The sequence below is a fragment of the Oryza sativa genome, chromosome 3 (genome assembly GCF_034140825.1).
Source record: "Oryza sativa Japonica Group chromosome 3, ASM3414082v1".
NCBI classification, from domain to species: Eukaryota; Viridiplantae; Streptophyta; class Magnoliopsida; order Poales; family Poaceae; genus Oryza; species Oryza sativa.
Genome location: NC_089037.1, coordinates 26,255,016 through 26,273,738, shown reverse-complemented (window position 1 = coordinate 26,273,738; position 18,723 = coordinate 26,255,016). Strand labels below are relative to the sequence as shown.

The window sequence follows — 18,723 nt, the reverse complement described above, 5'->3', positions numbered from 1 at the left end:
TGGAGCCGTAGGCCCGCAAGTCCGCTGCTGTTTATTTTTGTTTGTCAGGCCTGAGGTGCCTTTGTAATAATGTAAATATTATCGATATAATAAAGATGTGTCTTTTATATCATGTTTGTGTGGTGTACCCCGGCTTTTCCTGGGACGGGGATTAATACACTAGCGTTCGGGAAAAGGCAATTTTCTCGGTCGCGACAGCGTGAGAGAGAAAGAAAGAGGGAGAGGAGGAGGGGCCTCACCGACGACGATTAACGACGGCGAGCGACGGAGGGCGATGGCGACGGCGGGACGAGCTCCGGGATCACCTAAGGGAACAAAAGGGAGGAGTTAGAGAGGGGGAGAGAAACCATGGATGGCTAGGTTGCCGGCCGAAGACGCCAGCCATGGCGAAGCTCACTGGCATGCGGTGCGAACGGGGTTCCCGCAGCAGGAAACGGCGGTGGAGAGGTGGACGGCGTGGCCCTCGGGCTCGTGAACCCGATGGCGGCTCGGCGCGGCGGCTAGCGGCTAGCGGAGCGGCGGCGGCGGAGAGGAGGGTGACGACGCTAGGGCGATGGAGGGCATGGGGAGCTCGGCGAAATGGAGAAAAAGAGAGAGGGGAGGGCGGTGATGCTTAAATAGGGGAGAGGGGGCTCGGACGTGGCCGTGAGCAGCCCGATTTCGCCGGCCGACATGGGGAGGTGGAGGTGGAGAGAGAGGCGGGATTCGAAAATCGAATACCGGCCGTCTCGAGCACGGGCGCGGGCGGGAGAGAGAGGAAGTGGGCGCGGGAGACACGGGGAAGGTGGCGATGTGGGCGACGTGGCCCCGGGAGACGAGGGAGAGGCGAGAACGGCGGTTGCGGGACGCGGCGGCACCGGCCGGAGGTGGGAGACGGGCTCGACAGGTGGGGCCCACCTGTCGGTGACCCTAGGGGAGAGGGGCGCGGGGCGGCTGGCTTAGCTGGGCCGTGGCCTTCGGCCGGCCCAGCGGGGAGGGGGAGGGGAACAGAATGGGCCGGCAGCCCATTCGAAAAGAAAAAGGGAGGGAAAAAAAAGAAAAAAAAGAAAAAGAATTTCCAGGGATTAAATATTGCTTGTGCTCATTTTTAATTGGTTACAATTATTTCTAGCTCTGAAAATTCCACTAAAAATCTTGTTAGCATATTTCGACATGTAGAACTCAAAAAAAATTTCACATGCTAATTCTGATTATTATTTACATTACTTCCTTTAGGGTTTCTGTCTTGCTTTTATACCGATATTTTCTTGAGACCATTTGTAAATTCCATTTAGGCTTAGGAGAAGAACTTCAGGGTGTGACAAACTCTAACAAACTCCTCTTCTTGTCCGGTGCTGGCAACAACCCAAACTCCGGCGAAGGCCGACGAATTAGGGTACCAGGGTGAGGTGGGGTGGGAGGGGGAGGGGAAAGAAGGGGGAGTTCACTGGGCTTAGAGGAATGGTCGTGGGAGGCGGCGGCCCGGCGGTGGGCAGCAGAACGGGCGGGCGGCAAGGCGCCGGCGGCAGTGCCGGAGCCGCGAGGATGGAGGAGGGCGGTGGGCTGGTGTTGGTGGCGGGGGCATAGCGAGCTTGTGTCTTGTGGTGGCCGACGGTGGTTGATCCGGCGGCGAGTAGTCGCCGGAGACAAGAAAGACGACGGGGCGGGAGCATCTATCTCACCTTCGATGGCTCAAGGAGGGAGGCGAGGGGGAGGGGGAGTGGGAGGAGGCCGGCCGGGGGGGCCTCGCCGGTGCCGTTCACACCTTCCGGCCAGCCGGCGAGGCCAGGCGGTGGCACGCTGGGGCGGCGGCGGAGGCGGCGCGCTCGTGCTAGGGAGAGCGGCGGCGTGACCGAGTGAGGAGTAATCGGTAGAGGAGGCGGTGTTTTAGGGTTTGGTTGGTTGCACGAATCTTAAAGCAGTCGGATGGTCTAAATTTTACAAGATTTCTAAGATGTTTTCTGTCAAATGATCTATAGACAGCCCCTTTTTTTCAGGGGCAAAATATCGAGCACGCCGCTAATCATTGTCGGCGATGGACGGGAGAAGAATTCCGAAAACATAAGGCCGTTGAAGTCAATGAAGATACCGGCGAGCGACAACGGGAGGAGCTCCGCGCGGAGCAGCCGGCGAGAGTCGATTGGCAGAATGCCAGTCTGTGCTAACGCCTCGCGACGCGGCGAGGCTGCGAGGGTAAGGCGCCGGAGGATTTCGGCGAGCACGTCCTCCGGTAGCATCACCTCGTCGCCTCTCGCTGCGGGCGGCTCATCCATGACCTCCATGTTTTGGCCGATACGTGGCCTTCATTGTGTACTGCAGGCTGAACTGGACTACGATACGGATTGGAAATCATGTGCGAGTACGTGTACAACTAAACTCGGAAATAGCTAAACTCTGCTCCGTTACTCGTAACAAGTAGTACGAAAATCATCAACCTTGTGCAGTGCCACGTTGGTCACACGGATTGATATTGCTCCGCGCTGCAAATCTAGCTGTGCCTGCTGCGCCAGCATACACATTACTAGCATTAGCAGACAAGTCCTCATTCTCACTCGAACTCGGCTCAACCTCTAATATAATCACCTTTCTTTAGATCAAAACCTCAACCTCTAATCACCTGATTACAAAAACTCGATTACAATTAGAGGGTAGCTACACAACGGGATTCTGTTACTACGAGATACTTTAAGTGACTCCTCCATTTCCTTTCTTCTGTATAGGTGAGTTTTGACGTGTGCTCCCCTTGGTACCTGGTACCATGTAACAGAGGCGCGATACCTATCCGGTTCCTACTCGGTATCGATACCTCGTCGCCGGTGTCGCTCCTCTGCAGCCGGAGCAGTACAACACAGGCTGGTACCTGATACCTGGTATCAGTATGGTACCAGCTGCATGGTGTATGGTACCTGTGGTACCTGGTACCTGTAGAATTGGGGGATTTAATAGAATAGGACAGAGGAATCGATACTATCCATATAAGCCGGAGAAAAAATCAGCAAGAAAATCATCAAGAAAAAAAAGAGAAAAACACACGTGAGGAAGGGATGCAAGCGGCGGTAAAGCACTGCCGACGTGGGGGTGGAGGAATCAGCCGGAGTGGAATGGAGTGCGAGGGGTACTTGCAGGTATCGAAGGAAGGGATGCAAAGTAGCGGCGCAGCACTACCGGCATGGGGAGGCAGATGGATGGAGGGGAGTGGCGGCGGTGCAGCACTGCCGCGTGGGGGTAGAAGGACAAAGGAGCTCGCGGTCCTCGTCGGCAGGGGCGCGACGACGCGACAACTCGCATGCTGCTTCACCGCCGCGCTGCGCGTTCCTGAGCTGGCAGGAGCAGCTCTGCGTGGCGCCGTCTTCCCCATCGCCGGTGGAGGAGGGAGAGCAAGACGCCGGCGAAGCACCGCCACATGTAAGCGACGGCGAGGACGGCGGAAGCCGCCGGAGATTCGCCGCTGTGAGCGGCAATGACGCCGATGATGTCGCCTAGAACGCCCGTTTTTCCGAGAGTCACGGGTGGGTGGGGGAAAGTGAAACATGCACTAGACGCTTCTGTTCAGAAAAAATGGTTTATACACTAATTAATCGTGGTTAATCGCTATCGGTAATCGCAATTTAAGTTCTCCGGTTGCAACTAATTAATCGTGGTTAATCGCTATCGGTAATCGCAATTTAAGTTCTCCCGTCGCAACGGAAAGCCCTGGAGTAGATTTTCTGTTACAATTAACGTGGCAGGGAGCACAGTCCTATACCGATTGACATAACCCACCGAGCACCAGATAAAAGCGTTAATTGGATTCCTATCATTATAAATTATTCAGTTTTGACTCCCATCCATTGTAAACCACTTAAGTTACCTATTAGAATTACTACTAAAATGACAACGATTTTGTTGTGTCAAAACCACCGCACATAACTTAATATATATTTATATTCACCAATTTCCGCAGCAACGCGCATGATATTGTCAGGGTTATAGATACCACATGCCTAATAGTAGTCGACTAAATCTCGGCAGGACCCACCACATACCATGTCCTATACGGAAACAACCTGCGGATATAGGAGGAGTTCCGGATAAGGAAAGACAACCAGAGTTCTACATGGAAACAACAAGTACTACTCGGATTGTATCTATATTGGTTTCCCTAGTTCTACTTGGACAAAGGGATACCTATGGGTATAAATACAAGACCCCCTAGGAGGAGAGAGAACCAACACAGACAACCCACCACAGCATACACACAACATACAAGCCAACATACGCCAAGACAAGCCGCCCGATATCGACATCAGAGATACGCCTGGATCGACCCTATCCGGTACCTTCAGAGGCCGGCCGTAGGGATCTAGCACTGTCTCTGATTTCTCCGGGCACGAGCTCGAGGAGGAAGGCTACCCTGTTGTCGACTACGAGTCAGACCTTCAGACCGCCATGTCGACAATAGTTAGATAGGCTATCTCACATATTGTACTGGTGTGATTATGGTGAATAAAAAGCAATATCGGCTCCGGCCAATAGGATGTAGAGTTATTACCTGATAACTCAGGGGCCCGAACCTGTATAAAAATGCCTGTCTCCGTCTCTTTTACCTCAGTCTCGCATATATCCTAGCACCAACGATCTCCATACTGTCCAAATACCGTAGTCGTGACATCAAACGTCGACAGTGGCACGCCAAGTAAGGGGATTTTGGTGCTTCAGGATTCCAACGAGATGGGTTCGAGAGATGGATTTCCCGATGACAAACTCTCGACTTCGGCTGTGGGAGATACCGCAGATCCGCCGACATCGGTTCAGCCTCCGCCGCCGAAATCGATCCGTAAACAGGTTAACCGTTCTAATTTTGCTTCTAATCATAGTTATATCGGACTTGCTCTTTTTTACTGCTCATGTATTTTTTTTTGTTCCTTCTGGTTTATGCATACACATATATATACCGCCGACCGAGTCTGATTGGACCTCATAATTGAGTTTTGACGAGTTCTCGGATGCAACGGGATATGCTGTGCCAAAGACTGGGCCCTGTTTAGATGGGACTAAAACTTTTAAGTCCCTATCACATCGGATGTTTGAAAATTAATTATAAATATTAAACGTAGACTATTAATAAAACACATCCATAATCTTGGACTAATTTGCGAGACGAATCTAATGAGCCTAATTAATCCATGATTAGCCTATGTGATGCTACAGTAAACATTCTCTAATTATAGATTAATTAGGCTTAAAAAATTTGTCTCGTGAATTAGCTTTTATTTATGTAATTAGTTTTGCAAGTAGTCTATATTTAATACTCTAAATTAGTGTCTAAAGACAGGGACTAAAGTTAAGTCCCTAGATCTAAACACCACCTAAGGAAACCAACTAGCTACTGAAGCATGATGCAGAAGCAATGACTACTGGTCAACTCATGACGCATCTACGCGCGTCACGTGCGTCAGACCATCTAATACACGAACAAAGGTAATTAGTGGATTGATTTTTAAATTAATCTACTAATTTTATATATACATCCAGCATGTATTTTATACACAATTTACCGTACCTATTTTCAGATTATACAGCATTGTCAGATCTATAATTTATTATGTTTACCTAGAGCATGTCTTTTATACAATATCTGTTGCGCGAATGTCCCCGATGTTAAATCGACTACGGTCTAATACTGGAGGCTCGCTCTATTTTTTTTCGTATAAATCATGCTTGTTTACGGTTTACATAATGCCTGATATCTACATCTACTCGTTATATCCTGATAATGCTAGAAGATCCACACAGTTCTTTGAGTACATACTCGATATTATCTGTTATATGTCTTGCCTTCTAGAAAATATTTTTCAGGAACAATTGAGCACCCGAGTAGGTTGTGGTCGAGTACACCGTATTATCGAGAACGATCTCGACAAATGCAGAGTCGTCGCGCCCAATCTACCAACGAAGACCGACGACCTATCTCATAGCACCGGCCATGGCTGGACTACTCGAGAAAAGGTTGTTAAAGGATAATTCCTCGCGAACGTTGTCAACTTGATCACCCGACATGATTGCGAACGGACATCGGATATGCTACAAGTTAGGTGTGTGAGTCATGTTGGCCACATGAGACGCACATATAATAAACCAACTCTAGCACCTCCATTGGTATTCGAGAGATAACTCTACACGTTCGCTGGTCCTCGAACCAGTACGTAGCAATCTCTCGTACCGCAAACTCCATTGGTGTTCAAGAGATAATTCTACTCGTTCGCTGGTCCTCGAACCAGTATGTAGCAATCTCTCGCACCGCAACCTCAGATGGTCGAGGTACGACTACGACTGGTCTTCGACCGGCAGCAGAGTAGCGGTCCTAGCACCACGATTTCAAACGACTTCAGATGGTCGAGGTACGAGTACGACTGGTCTTCGACCGGCAGCAGAGTAGTGTTAACAGTGAAATTTGGTAATCGGCAAAGACGTCATCGGCTTAGAGTCATAATCGGCTGCAGCATCTCGGAATCAGCCGATGGGAGTTATCAAGTCGCCAATAGTCAGATTTCTGCTATATTCGGCTAAGGAAATCAATTTACTAAAGAAAGATTATCCATAAGTGACCGAGTTTAAAGAGGATACGGCATGACAAGTTATCTATTAATTAGGAATAGTTTGTTAGTTTCCTTTTATCTTTAGGAAAATGTGTTTAGTGTCCAATAAGGACTTTATCTTTTCCTTTTATCTTTAGGAAGGTTTCTTTCTTGTCCGACAAGGTCTTGTATTAACCAATGGGTATAAATATGTACACCCGGGGTCATTGTAATCTGTCACTACGATCAATATAAGTCGGCGCATCGCCACCTTTTACCTTTTCTACTTTATTTTATCGTCCGGTGGGACATGGCACCTGACGCGGGGCTGCATCGATGTTCGATCTCCGGCGAAGGGGTAAGTCCAATGTTCCGTCGGCCCGGGCAATTGTATCGTTTACGTCGGCGTCGTTCAAGGCTGCATCAGTATATTCGATCTCTTGGATTGCTCTGGTTTGGATGATATATTTGCCTACCTATTTATCATATGTCTCTGTTAATCTAGTCTTAGCATATCAATTTAGCTCTATCGGCTGCTTCTCGTTTTAGGGTTTCTGCCGGTATCGGCTAAATCGCGTTGCTAGATTAGATTAGCTTAGACATCTACCACCCTGAAAACTCAGTCATCGGCTTGATTGTCTAGATATTATGTTTCTTTCATACTTAGTGCTGCATCAGTTAAGTTTGATCTACTAAGTCATGCTTAGAACCATAATCTCTAGCCTGCTTCTTGATTGCCAATAAGAGTTTCATCGGGGTTTCAGCCGGTGAGTTATCTGGATGTTACATCGGCTTATAAGGATTACATATACATATAAGTTGGATTTAGCCGATGACAACAAAGGTTTCATTGCTTAATCTAATCTTGTGGATTTCATGACATCGGATCTCCAGCCGATGTGTGCTTTAACCTTCGGATCGATGCTTATTTATCATATTAATGCTAGCCGATTGGTTTATACTGGATTATATTGTTATTTTATTATATCATCATCAACCGATTGCCTTTATATCATTATCTACATTTGACATATAGCCGATTGCTTAAACCCTATCGCTATCGGCTGGTATCGGCATCGGCTATTATTGGCTATCGGCTGGAACTACTCCATCGGCTTGTCAGCCGATCGACTGTTTTATCTACTATTTGCATATCTTGTCAGTTGCAGGATCAAACTGACTGGCACGCCCGCATCTCATCATATTTGGACCTGCACTGGAGCTAAGCAGATCTCCCAGGCCAGTGTGTTCGATTTTTTCGTCAACAAGTAGCGGTCCTCGCACCACGACTTCAGATGACTTCAGATGGTTGAGGTATGACTACGACTGGTCTTTGACCAGCAGAGTAGCAGTCCTCGCACCATGACTTCAGACGACTTCAATTGATCGAGAGACACCTACTCATTGGTTCTCAACCAGTCGATCGTAGCGATCTCTCGTACAATTATTTCTAGTGGTCAAGTTTAGACTACACCAGGTTCTCGGGCAGCAGTGTAGCGATTCTCCCACTACCCTCACTTTTAGTGGTCGAGTTTAGACTACACCAGGTACTCGACCAACGGTGTAGCGATTCTCCCACTACCCTTACTTCTAGTGGTCGAGTTTAGACTACACGAGGTTCTCGACCAGCGATGTAGCGATTCCCCCACTACCCTTACTTCTAGTGGTCGAGTTTAGACTACATCAGGTACTCGACAAGCGGTGTAGCGATTCTCCCATTACCCTTACTTCTAGTGGTCGAGTTTAGACTACACCAGGTTCTCGACCAGCGGTGTAGCAATTCTCCCACTACCCTTACTTCTAGTGGTCGAGTTTAGACTACACCAGGTCCTCGACCAGCGGTGTAGCGATTCTCCCAATATTTCCACTTCAAGTGGTCAGGTTACGACTACTATCTGGTCCTCGACCAGAGTGTAGCGATTCTCCTATTACCTCTACTTCAACAAAGTTGATATCAGGTACACAATATCGCCAAGTGTTTTACCTAGAGATCCCTTACCACGATGACACCTAGCGTTGAAACCTATCCTATTGTCCCTTTACGCCGTCTTGATAAGGCCTCCAAGGAACCTAAGGGAACTTCGGCTGGGGACGCCTAGAGCCGATAAGGCCTTGTCGGATCCTGTAGAGACAAAAGACCATGTAAGATATGGTCGTGTAAGAGTTCTCGCCGTGCGTATTAACCAAGCCGTGTAATCGGAAATTGGGTTTTCCAACTTCACGGCTGGGAGCTATGATCAGTGCTTGTTCAACCGAGGCATGTCAAAGGTCCAAGAGCCTTATCCTCCGAGAATGATTATCCGACGACAAGGCTGGGGGCTAGGGAGAGTGTATAGCTCAACAAACCGACTGATCGGGATTGGTAAAAGAGAAGACGCTCATACACAAAACATTGGTCTGCAAATTTAATTCATTTTCAGTTTTCCATACATATTATAACATGTTACCCTTGAGCATTTGCTCGGGGGCTATTTCTATCTAATATTCTTTTCTGAGTATTGATTTCAGGAAAATTCTATTCGACATTGTTGAAGACTCCATGTCTCTATGGTTCTACACCAAGATCGACTAAGGCCAGTACGACCAAATGTTGACAAGGCTCCGTCGCAGATTCTGCGCCTTCTCGATCACTCGAGAACGGTTGGTGGATCTCGACAAGGGATACAGAATGAAGAGATGGTGTACCCGCTGAGATAAAATTTCTTGACTTCAATCTAAATTCTCGATTACAGCAAGACGGGAGACTTAGTCGTATGCTCTGTACTTTCTTGGTTAACATCGGAGATTGACTCAGACAAACCCTTTAGGTGCCCGCACGAGGCTGACAAAGGTAGTCTAACGTTATCTCTTAACTCACCGAGAACGGTCACATGAGTTCGATAACAGTTACTCCAAGGTCTGCAGTTGAGAATATGAAACCATTCATTTGCATTGAAGTCGGGGGCTACTGTTAGGGTTATGGATACCACATACCTAATAGTAGTCGACTAAATCTCGGCAGGACCCACCACATACCATGTCCTATACGGAAACAACGTGCGGATATAGGAAAGACAATCAGAGTTCTACATGGAAACGACAAGTACTACTCGGATTGTATCCATATTGGTTTCCCTAGTTCTACTTGCACAAGGGGACACCTATGGGTATAAATACAAGACCCCCTAGGAGGAGAGAGAACCAACACAGACAACCCACCACAGCATACACACAACATACAAGCCAACATACCCCAAGACAAGCCGCCGGATATCGACATCAGAGATACGCCTGGATCGACCCTATCCGGTACCTTCAAAGGCCGGCCGTAGGGATCTAGCACTGTCTCTGATTTCTCCGGGCACGAGCTCGAAGAGGAAAGCTACCCTGTTGTCGACTACGAGTAAGACCTTCAGACCGCCATGTCGACGACAGTTAGATAGGCTACCCCACATATTGTACTGGTGTGATTATGGTGAATAAAAGGCAACATCGGCTCTGGCCAACAGGATATAGGGTTATTACCTGATAACTCAGGGGCCCGAACCTGTATAAAAATCGTTGTCTCCGTCTCTTTTACCTTAGTCTCGCATATATACTAGCACCAACGATCCCCATACTGTCCAAATACCGTAGTGGTGAGATCAAACGTCGACAGATATCATCTAGTTATATCTATTTTAATCAGCATGTAAATTTTTTATCCACGTAGAGTAAAATAAAAAATTCGTTTTTAATTAGGAGGTGCCTATTTTTAGCTGATAGACTCATATTTGATTTATGCTGATGGTTATAGAATTCAAATACTTTCTGATTTTATTGTCTCTCTCCGCAACCACATATATAATCAAAATATATTCATAACTTGGAATGTTTTCTTGAGGTTAGAAACAAAAGCCTTACCAAACAGAATTCCCCAAACAATATACAAGCTAATCTTGACAGACATTATCTACTGAAATACTAGTTTCAGGCAGCTCATCAACCCAGCACGGTGTATACAGAAATGACTGGCATATGTCTTCATGTTGGGCAAAGTGTTTATAGTGTTTTGGGTATAAGTTACCCAAACATTGAAGCTTTGAGCTTTTCAAATGGTAGGCGAATCCTTTCATTGATCCAGAAGACATAAAGACAACCTCTTTGTAAGGGTGAAATCCAAGAAATGTAAGGTAGTCACCACTATTACGCTCTTCACTGTTGCATTGGTTGTCTATAATATCATCATCGTCGGAATGCCATTCAAAATTATTTTCCGCTGGTGCTTCATCGTTTGGAGAATGAAAATGAGAGGGATCATAGTTCCGATCGTATAAATCCCACTCCCCTGGAAACTTTTGGCTATAAAGATGATAGTTAATATCCCTTAAGATCCACGGTCCATAAACTTGTTTGCTGCGGTTCAGACCTAGCAGCAGGGGCTTGAGGTTGTTTTGGTGCTCCAATACCCACTTAAACTGACCACATGATTCATCGAGGACCCAAATCGAAAGGCGACCATCTATTGTAAGTGATGCAAGGTATACCCCTTTCTCTGATTTTCCAAAATAAACATATGGTCTGCTCTTGTAAACTTCAATGGGATGATGGATTACTTGGTAGCTTCCATCAGAAATGGATATCCTACGAAAGAGCAAAAGCACAAGGATTTAAAACAGTAAACAAAGAAAGCAGAATGCAACTTTAAGAAGCTGTAAACTAACTAAAAAATATTAAGACTAGAGATGAAACCTCATAAGAAAATATGAGTTCACGTAGAGCGCTCCATGCCAATAGAAGTTTCCACGTTTATCCAGATGACACTGCCTCTGAGCGTAAGCCACGGTTCCTGCAGAATCTCCTTCTCTGACAAATGATCTCTCCTCCCATCACTCTGCCGCCGATGAGAAGACATGAAGGATGAGCGGTGATGGTGGCCATTCTGATTCCTTCAAGACAAGATCCGTCCTTTCGATACAGTATTGTCCGGGGTTAACAAATGGGATCATAAACACCTCGTAGTGCGGCGATACGATGGGGTCAAAGACAATCAATCCTTGATCGTACAAGAACCTAAAATCCAGCTCGGTGGAGTGGCTGGGTAATGGTGGCAAGCACGCCCACCTCTGAGTGGCCGGGTTAACCACTAGGAGAGAGAAAAGCAAAAATAAACCGTTGCAGTGGTCCATGATGTCAGGACCTTCTTCGAGAGGAAAGAAGTCGAACACACCACTAATCGGTGTTGGCGGCGGGCGGGAGAAGAAGTCCGGAAACCTAAGGCCCCAGAAGTCGATGAAGATGCCAGCGAGCGACAGCGGGAGGAGGTCCGCACGTAGCAGCCCGCGGGAGTCGATGGTGGAACGCCAGTCCGTACAAACACACCGCAACGCGGCCAGGCTGCGGGGTGGCAGGCGCCGGAGGATTTCGGCGAGCACGTCCTCCGGTAGCACCACCTCGACGCCTCTCGCTGCGAGCGGCGCCTCTTCCATGATCTCCATGTTTAATTTGGTGGAACGGGAAGCAACTGCCTTTCCCGGCGTTTTTTTTTTCCTCAATGTCGTCCCTCCCTCTTGATCACACGGATTGCATGATCGACTAGATGGCCTTTATTGTGTACTGGACTCCGATACGGATTGTATTCGAATAATCATGTACGAGTACGTGTACAACTCGGAAATAGCTAGACTCTGCTCCGTTGTTCGTAACGAGTAGTATGGAGTACGTACATCATCGACTTGTGCTGCGCCACGTTGGTCACACGGATTGCTCGGAAAAGCTAATGCGCGCGCGCGTCCTCTGATCTTTTTTTTTCTTTTTTTTGGATTTTTTTCACACTTTTTTCTGATTATTTTTTTTAATCTTTTAGCATATTTTGAGTTTGAAAGTTTTTAAATTTTGAGTTGAAAATTTTCAAATCTGAACTTGAAAGTTTTTAAATATCGACTTGAAAATTTTCAAATCTTGATTTGAAAATTTTTAAATCTCAATTTGAAAATTTTCAAATTTTTTCGAATCTCGATTTAAAAGTTTTCGAATCTCGATTTGAAAGTTTTCGAATCTCAAATTAAAAGTTGTTGAATTTTTCAAATCTGGACTTGAAAGTTTTCGAATCTCGATTCTCGAGTTAAAAGTTTCGATTCTGAGTTGAAAGTTTTCAAATCTCGAGTTGAAAGTTTTCAAATCTAGGTTGAAAGTTTTCAAAATTTGACTTTAAAATTTAAAACTTAAATCGAAAGTTTTCAAATCTAACCTAAAAAATTTTTAATCTGTTAGTAAAAAAATCTTCAGAATCTTTCCTAATTACGATTATTAGTGTTAAGATATTAACTAATATAAATAGTTAAGACTAAAGACAAGGAGTTCTCGGCAGTTGCTTTTCCTGGCGCGCACGCGCGTGCTAACCACCCCCCGGATTGCTACTGCTCGGCAAAGCAAGTTGCATGCGCCTGCTGTTCCACGTTGTGCCCATGGACAGAATCGTTTGCCTGTACGAGTACTTGCACAACTCCGAAATAACTATCTGCTCCGTTGCTCGTAACGACTAACGAGTAGTAGTATGCGTGCCACGTTGGTCCCACGGACACCTACTACTCCGCAAAACAAGTCGTGCTTGCATGTCCCGTGCATTACACTTCATCTGGTTGCATAATTTAACCGTTTTATAAACAATAGATTTTACAACTTTCAAAATATTTAGACGTGACTATAAATGAGACGCCCATTTAACCGCACTTTGCCCTCTAATGTGCACGCACATCATAGGCAGCATTATGTCAGTACTCCCATAGCATCTGCAGGCATGCAGCCTGCATGCAATGTTTGGAGTAAAGTTTCAATCAATTTTTCTTTAATCTATGATTTAATTATACTGTTGTATTTTTTAAAATAAATTATTATAACAAGCCCGTACACGATTATATTTTGATAAAAAAATCAAACTGTGTTTAACCTCTTATAGAAAATTGTTTGAATTCACTTAATAAAATATTTCAAAGAGATACAATTTTCAAAATATACTGACTGTTATCAAACCAACATCAAGTCTTAACAAAGTAAAACATGAAGAAAAACTCATACAAAATATTATCCCGTTTTAGGTTATAAAACGTTTTAGATATGGTTAAAGTCAAACTGCTTCAAGTTTGACTAAGTTTGTAGAAAAAAATAATACTCCCTTCATCCCAAAATGTTTGACGCCGTTGACTTTTTTAAAAATGTTTGACCATTCGTCTTATTCAAAAAATTTAAGTAATTATTAATTATTTTCCTATCATTTGATTTATTGTTAAATATACTTTTATGTATACATATAGTTACACATTTCACAAAAGTTTTTGAATAAGACGAACGGTCAAACATGTTTAAAAAAGTCAACGGTGTCAAATATTTAGGGAAGGAGGGAGTAACATTTTCTACCCAAAATAAATTTATTATAAAAATATATTCAATTATTGATTTAATGAAACTAATTTAGTATTATAAATATTACTATATTTATCTATAAACTTAGTCAAATTTAAAGTAATTTGACTTTGACTAAAGTCAAAACGTCTTATAACCTTACTTGATATTGTTAAAAGATCACATATCTACATCGCGCACAGTCACGCAATTGTTGTCACGCCCGGAAATTCACTAGTAATTTCTGAACTTATTTGTGCATAAAATCCTCGTCCAGGAATCAGCCGAGGTACACAAACTGACAATTTAATATACAAATCTATCATAATAATAACGTTACACACTTACAAAAGAAAAGAAAACAGCAGCGGAATAACGGTCTAGCGATGGCTTCAGCTCCACTCCCACAGGCAGCTCAACTGGGGTATAAGCCAAACGTCTTCTCCTTCTGGATCTTTTTCTTCAACTGAGGTTGATTGATTATTGCAAGAATGAGCATATGACATACTCAACAAGCCACACAGCAAATATGCAAGTGCACAAGGATACCAAAGGATGGCATAATATAGGCTCATTTGCAAAAGCAGCATTTAGCAAAGAGTTAAGAGTAGTAAAACAGTAGAGTAATTAATTAAAAATTTTAATCAACACTGAACAGCACACCCATGCTGCACAGGCCCAACCATCCTGAACAACCATACCCGGCTGTACAGATCTAACTCCAAACCAGGAGCTAAGCAAATTATTACCAGTTATAGCATCCATAATTATTGTGAGAGGTGTGAGACTAATCACGAAAAACGTTGCTCAACCCGCCCATAACCGCGGGCACAGCTATTCGAATAGTTTTACTCTGGCCAGAGGTGTACCACTGTACCCACAAGACACAGCCTCAACATCATGTCTACCATGCGTCGCGATACTGGAAAGTACCCAAATAGAGGCTGTGACAATACCCTCTGCACAACACAACTCACCACAATGCACCATTCCTATATCATAATCACCCCCTTATAAAACAAGGCATGGACTCCCCAGCGACCCCCGTGGGCTTATCTCCGCCACTTCTCAGTCTGGTGCTCTGCAATGAACCATGCTATACAAAAGGTAAAGCCGTTGCCCACGCTGGCTTGTGGTTGGCACGGTTAATGTTTCACAACAGTAGCTCGCGAACCGGTCCTTAATTGCCATGAGCACGACCTTCAAAACCATGTGCTCACAACCCACCATTAATCATATTTTAATTACCAATTAATTATCATAACATGATTAACCATCGTGAGCTACCATTAAATATAACCATAGATAATAATGTAGTATATATGATTCATCCCATTAATGAGCTAATGTTTCTAAGCATGGCTAAGCAACTGTAAATAACATTTAGCTGAACCAAACTAATATATAAGGTTCAAGCTAATCAATTTATTACCCAAGGTATCAAGGAATAGGGCATTCAATGCAAATTGGCCATAACAAAGGAATAGGTTCACACCACCCGGTGACATTCGAAAATAAATGCACAGTTGAAATAAATAGAGAATTTAAATATAGGATCAACATGCTCAAAGGATTGTGTTTAGGATCTGTGTGACTTGCCTTGCAATAATCGGTCTTCAATTAATCTTCTGAACACTCCCGACGCACTCACGAACCTTCGCAACGACGGAAACGACAAGCTAACACGCAAAACGAAGAAAAAGACTAATAAAAACCAAATAAACAGTACATATAAAGTAAACAAACATGTAGATCATGATTTTAGATGAATTTAGAGACTTGAACGGCCTCATTCCGATTTCATATGAATTAGTTACAAATTTTACAAGATTAAATTCCAATTAAACCTATTAAAGAAAAGACTATTCCAAATTAATTAAACAATTTACAACTGATTTATAGCTGAGACAGAAGATTAAAACATCCTCCGGAAAAAGATTATATCATATTTGGTAGATGACATATATTAAAAAGGAATAATATGTCATTGAAAAGAAAGAACGGATTTATATCAATTTTGGACGGCTAAGATTAATCTTGCAAGCGAACCTCACGAGATACCGACTCAACGAGTCAATTCTACGTGACACGGGATCACCCAAATGATCAACCGAAACCGGCGAACGGAACCGGCGGCTCTGAAAGGCTCTAAACTAAAGGACGACTCAACACGGACGAACGGACGAAGCACGGGGAACACCTCGTTCGAACGAACGAGCGAACGACTCAACAACGACCGCGGCTAAACCGGTGGACTAGACACGATTCACGGTAAAGCCCCGGTAAGGCAAACGATAGGCCGATAGGAATTTAGGGATGGACCTACGGCTAGACAACTTGGCTACCGAGCAACGGCTAAAGCGGCAGCTAGGTTTAAGTGGTACACAGCTGCGACACGGCGGCACTAGGGCGATTTGGCTCGGCTAGGCGGCGGCGACTCGGCGGAGACACGTGGCTGGGGTTAGGGCGACGGCACAGCGACAACGGCACATGGCTACGGCAGAGCGACGGCTACTCGACAACAAAAACAAGAGATTAAAAACTAAACCGAGGGAAAACGGATAGAAGTCTCACCGAACCAAAATGATCGGAGAGGGAGAGATGACGATGGCTACCCGACAGCAACACACGGAGACGACTACTACGCTAGACAGACAGCAGATTAGGTTAGATCGGATTAAGGCCCTAGGGAAAACCTCACAGGTGAACGGCATAGGAGCGGCGGTTGCCGGCGAACCACGGCACAATAACGCAAACGGAGGGCACCGGGAGCGAGAGGGGATCAAAGTGACCCTTACCACCATTTATGCGACGACGAACGGCAACGGAAGATAGCCGGCGACGAGCTTCGAAGGGCGGCGAGGTACTGTCCACGGAGGCGATGACTTTCCGGCGATGTGCGGCGACAACGGAGGGGTGGCCGGGCTTCACTTCGCAGCTGCGAATCCAATGGAGGCAGCGGCAAAGCTTGGCGATGACGGGAGGAGCAGCAGGGCTTCGCCGGAGATCAAAACGCGACGGCGAGCTTCGGGTTGACGGCGACGATGGAGCTCTGGTGGATTTCGGCTTCGGGGAGATGGCTGCCGAGCTCCCTCTCCTTCTTGCGAACCCAACGGCGGCAGCGGCGACCAAATGCGGCGGCTAAGGCGGCTGCTAGCTGCGGCTGGAGATCGGAACATGACGGCAACCCAATGGTTCATGGCGAGGACGGCTTCCGGCGAAGTTTCGGCGCAAGGGGAACGGCGGCCGGGGTGGACCTCGACCTTGCGGAGCCGATGGAGGTGGCGGCGCAGGAAGGAGGCAGATGAGGCGGCGTCTAGGGACGGCTGGAGCGGCGTCGGCGTTTGGAGAGAGAAGGAGAGCGCGGGGAGAGCGTTTCCAGCGACGGCGGCGGACGGGACTTGAGGGGATGGGTAGAGGACGACTAGGGGGTCCTTTATATAGGCACGGGAGCTCAGGATCAAGCCCACAACGACGGGAAAAACTCGGGAAAGTCTAGGGTTCTCGCCGGAAAAAAGAAGGATTTGATCCGCGAAATTGGAAAGAATTTCCATATAAAATTTTGGGGATTTCTTGGGGAAAAGAAAGAGGAGATTGAGTGGATTCCATTCCCGCAACTAATTTGGAAAGAAGAGCAATGGAGAGGTTGGATTTTGGAAGGGGATCGGCGGCACTGTGCATGGGCTGGAGAGCTCGGGCTCTGTCTGGAGGTAGAAGAAGGAGCACTGTAGCGACAGGGATGAAAAATAGACTTCTATGCGGGCTGAGAGGAAGGGAGAGAGAAGGGGAGGCAAATTAGACTTTTCGTCTTGGGCTGGCTGAAAACAAAGCAAAGAAAGAAAGAGAAGGGGGAAGCTCGGCTGGGCCGACTTGGGCTGCACGGCCGTGCACACAAAAGACGGAGATGGACTGGAAAGGGCCCAAGACTAGGAAGAGGATTATTAATACTTTTCCAATTAAATTAATCAATGAAATGATCTTTGAATTGTTAAAAATACTTCCTATGCTCAAATAATTCCAAGAAAAATCTTGAACATACTTGGACACCCAAAGTATTTAACAATATTAATACCAGACCATTTAATGATTAATTTAATATGTGGGTAATTACTGAAATGCTCTTTGTATGATTAAAAATTAGGAATTGAGCTCCGAAAAATCCGAAAATATTCCAGAGTGTATAATTAACCATGCAGAATTTAATAAAAAATTAAATCCATCCATGCTTTATATTTAGGAAATTTTATTTCCCACATTTAACTTCACTTGTAAATTAATGAACATTTAATATAAATTCTAATAATAATTTATTAAATAATTTATAAATCCTGAAACAAAAATCAGGATGTGACAATTGTCTAAACACAAGACTCCCTTTATTTCCACAATTAACATCAGGTTAAATCAAAGGAAAAAGTCCAAATCCCCCCCTAAACTTTGCCCAAAAGTCCATCTAGTACCCCGAACTATAAAACCGGGTATTTAGCCCCCTAAACCTTATAATCCAGTCCATTTAACCCCCAGGCTGACTGGACCGTATTTGCCACGTCGTCATGCTGACCAGGCAGTTGCAAAGTAACAGGAGGGAAAGAGAGAGTTCCTCTCGCTCAAGGGTTCATATTCCCCACCTTGAGTTCTTCCCGCACATCAGTGGCAGCGTCAAATCCCAGAACTGGAGGCATGGCGACTCTAGCGCAGGAAATCATAGCAGTGGCGCTGGTGCGCAGCCACGGCAAGCGCGACGACCCTGGCGCCCGTGACAGGCTGGAGCCGTGCAGCATCCTGTACGGGTCATCTTTGCCGGCGCCGGGACTCATGTGTTCCCGGA

At 45.6% G+C, this 18,723-nt stretch overlaps 1 long non-coding RNA gene and 2 pseudogenes across 1 annotated transcript; all 3 read right to left on the bottom strand.

Annotated features, from left to right (window-relative positions):
• LOC136355673 (uncharacterized) overlaps positions 1-2,261 on the bottom strand; it is a 55,831-nt pseudogene extending 53,570 nt beyond the window's left edge.
• Positions 2,262-10,414: 8,153 nt separating this feature from the next.
• Positions 10,415-12,034, bottom strand: LOC136355872 (uncharacterized; annotated as a pseudogene).
• A 2,083-nt stretch (positions 12,035-14,117) lies between these two features.
• On the bottom strand, positions 14,118-17,618 carry LOC136355588 (uncharacterized). The gene is made up of 2 exons (XR_010739867.1): positions 16,694-17,618; positions 14,118-15,574 (listed from the first exon to the last, which is right to left on the bottom strand). It is a non-coding gene; the product is annotated as an uncharacterized lncRNA (long non-coding RNA).
• Between the last annotated feature and the right edge of the window lie 1,105 nt (positions 17,619-18,723).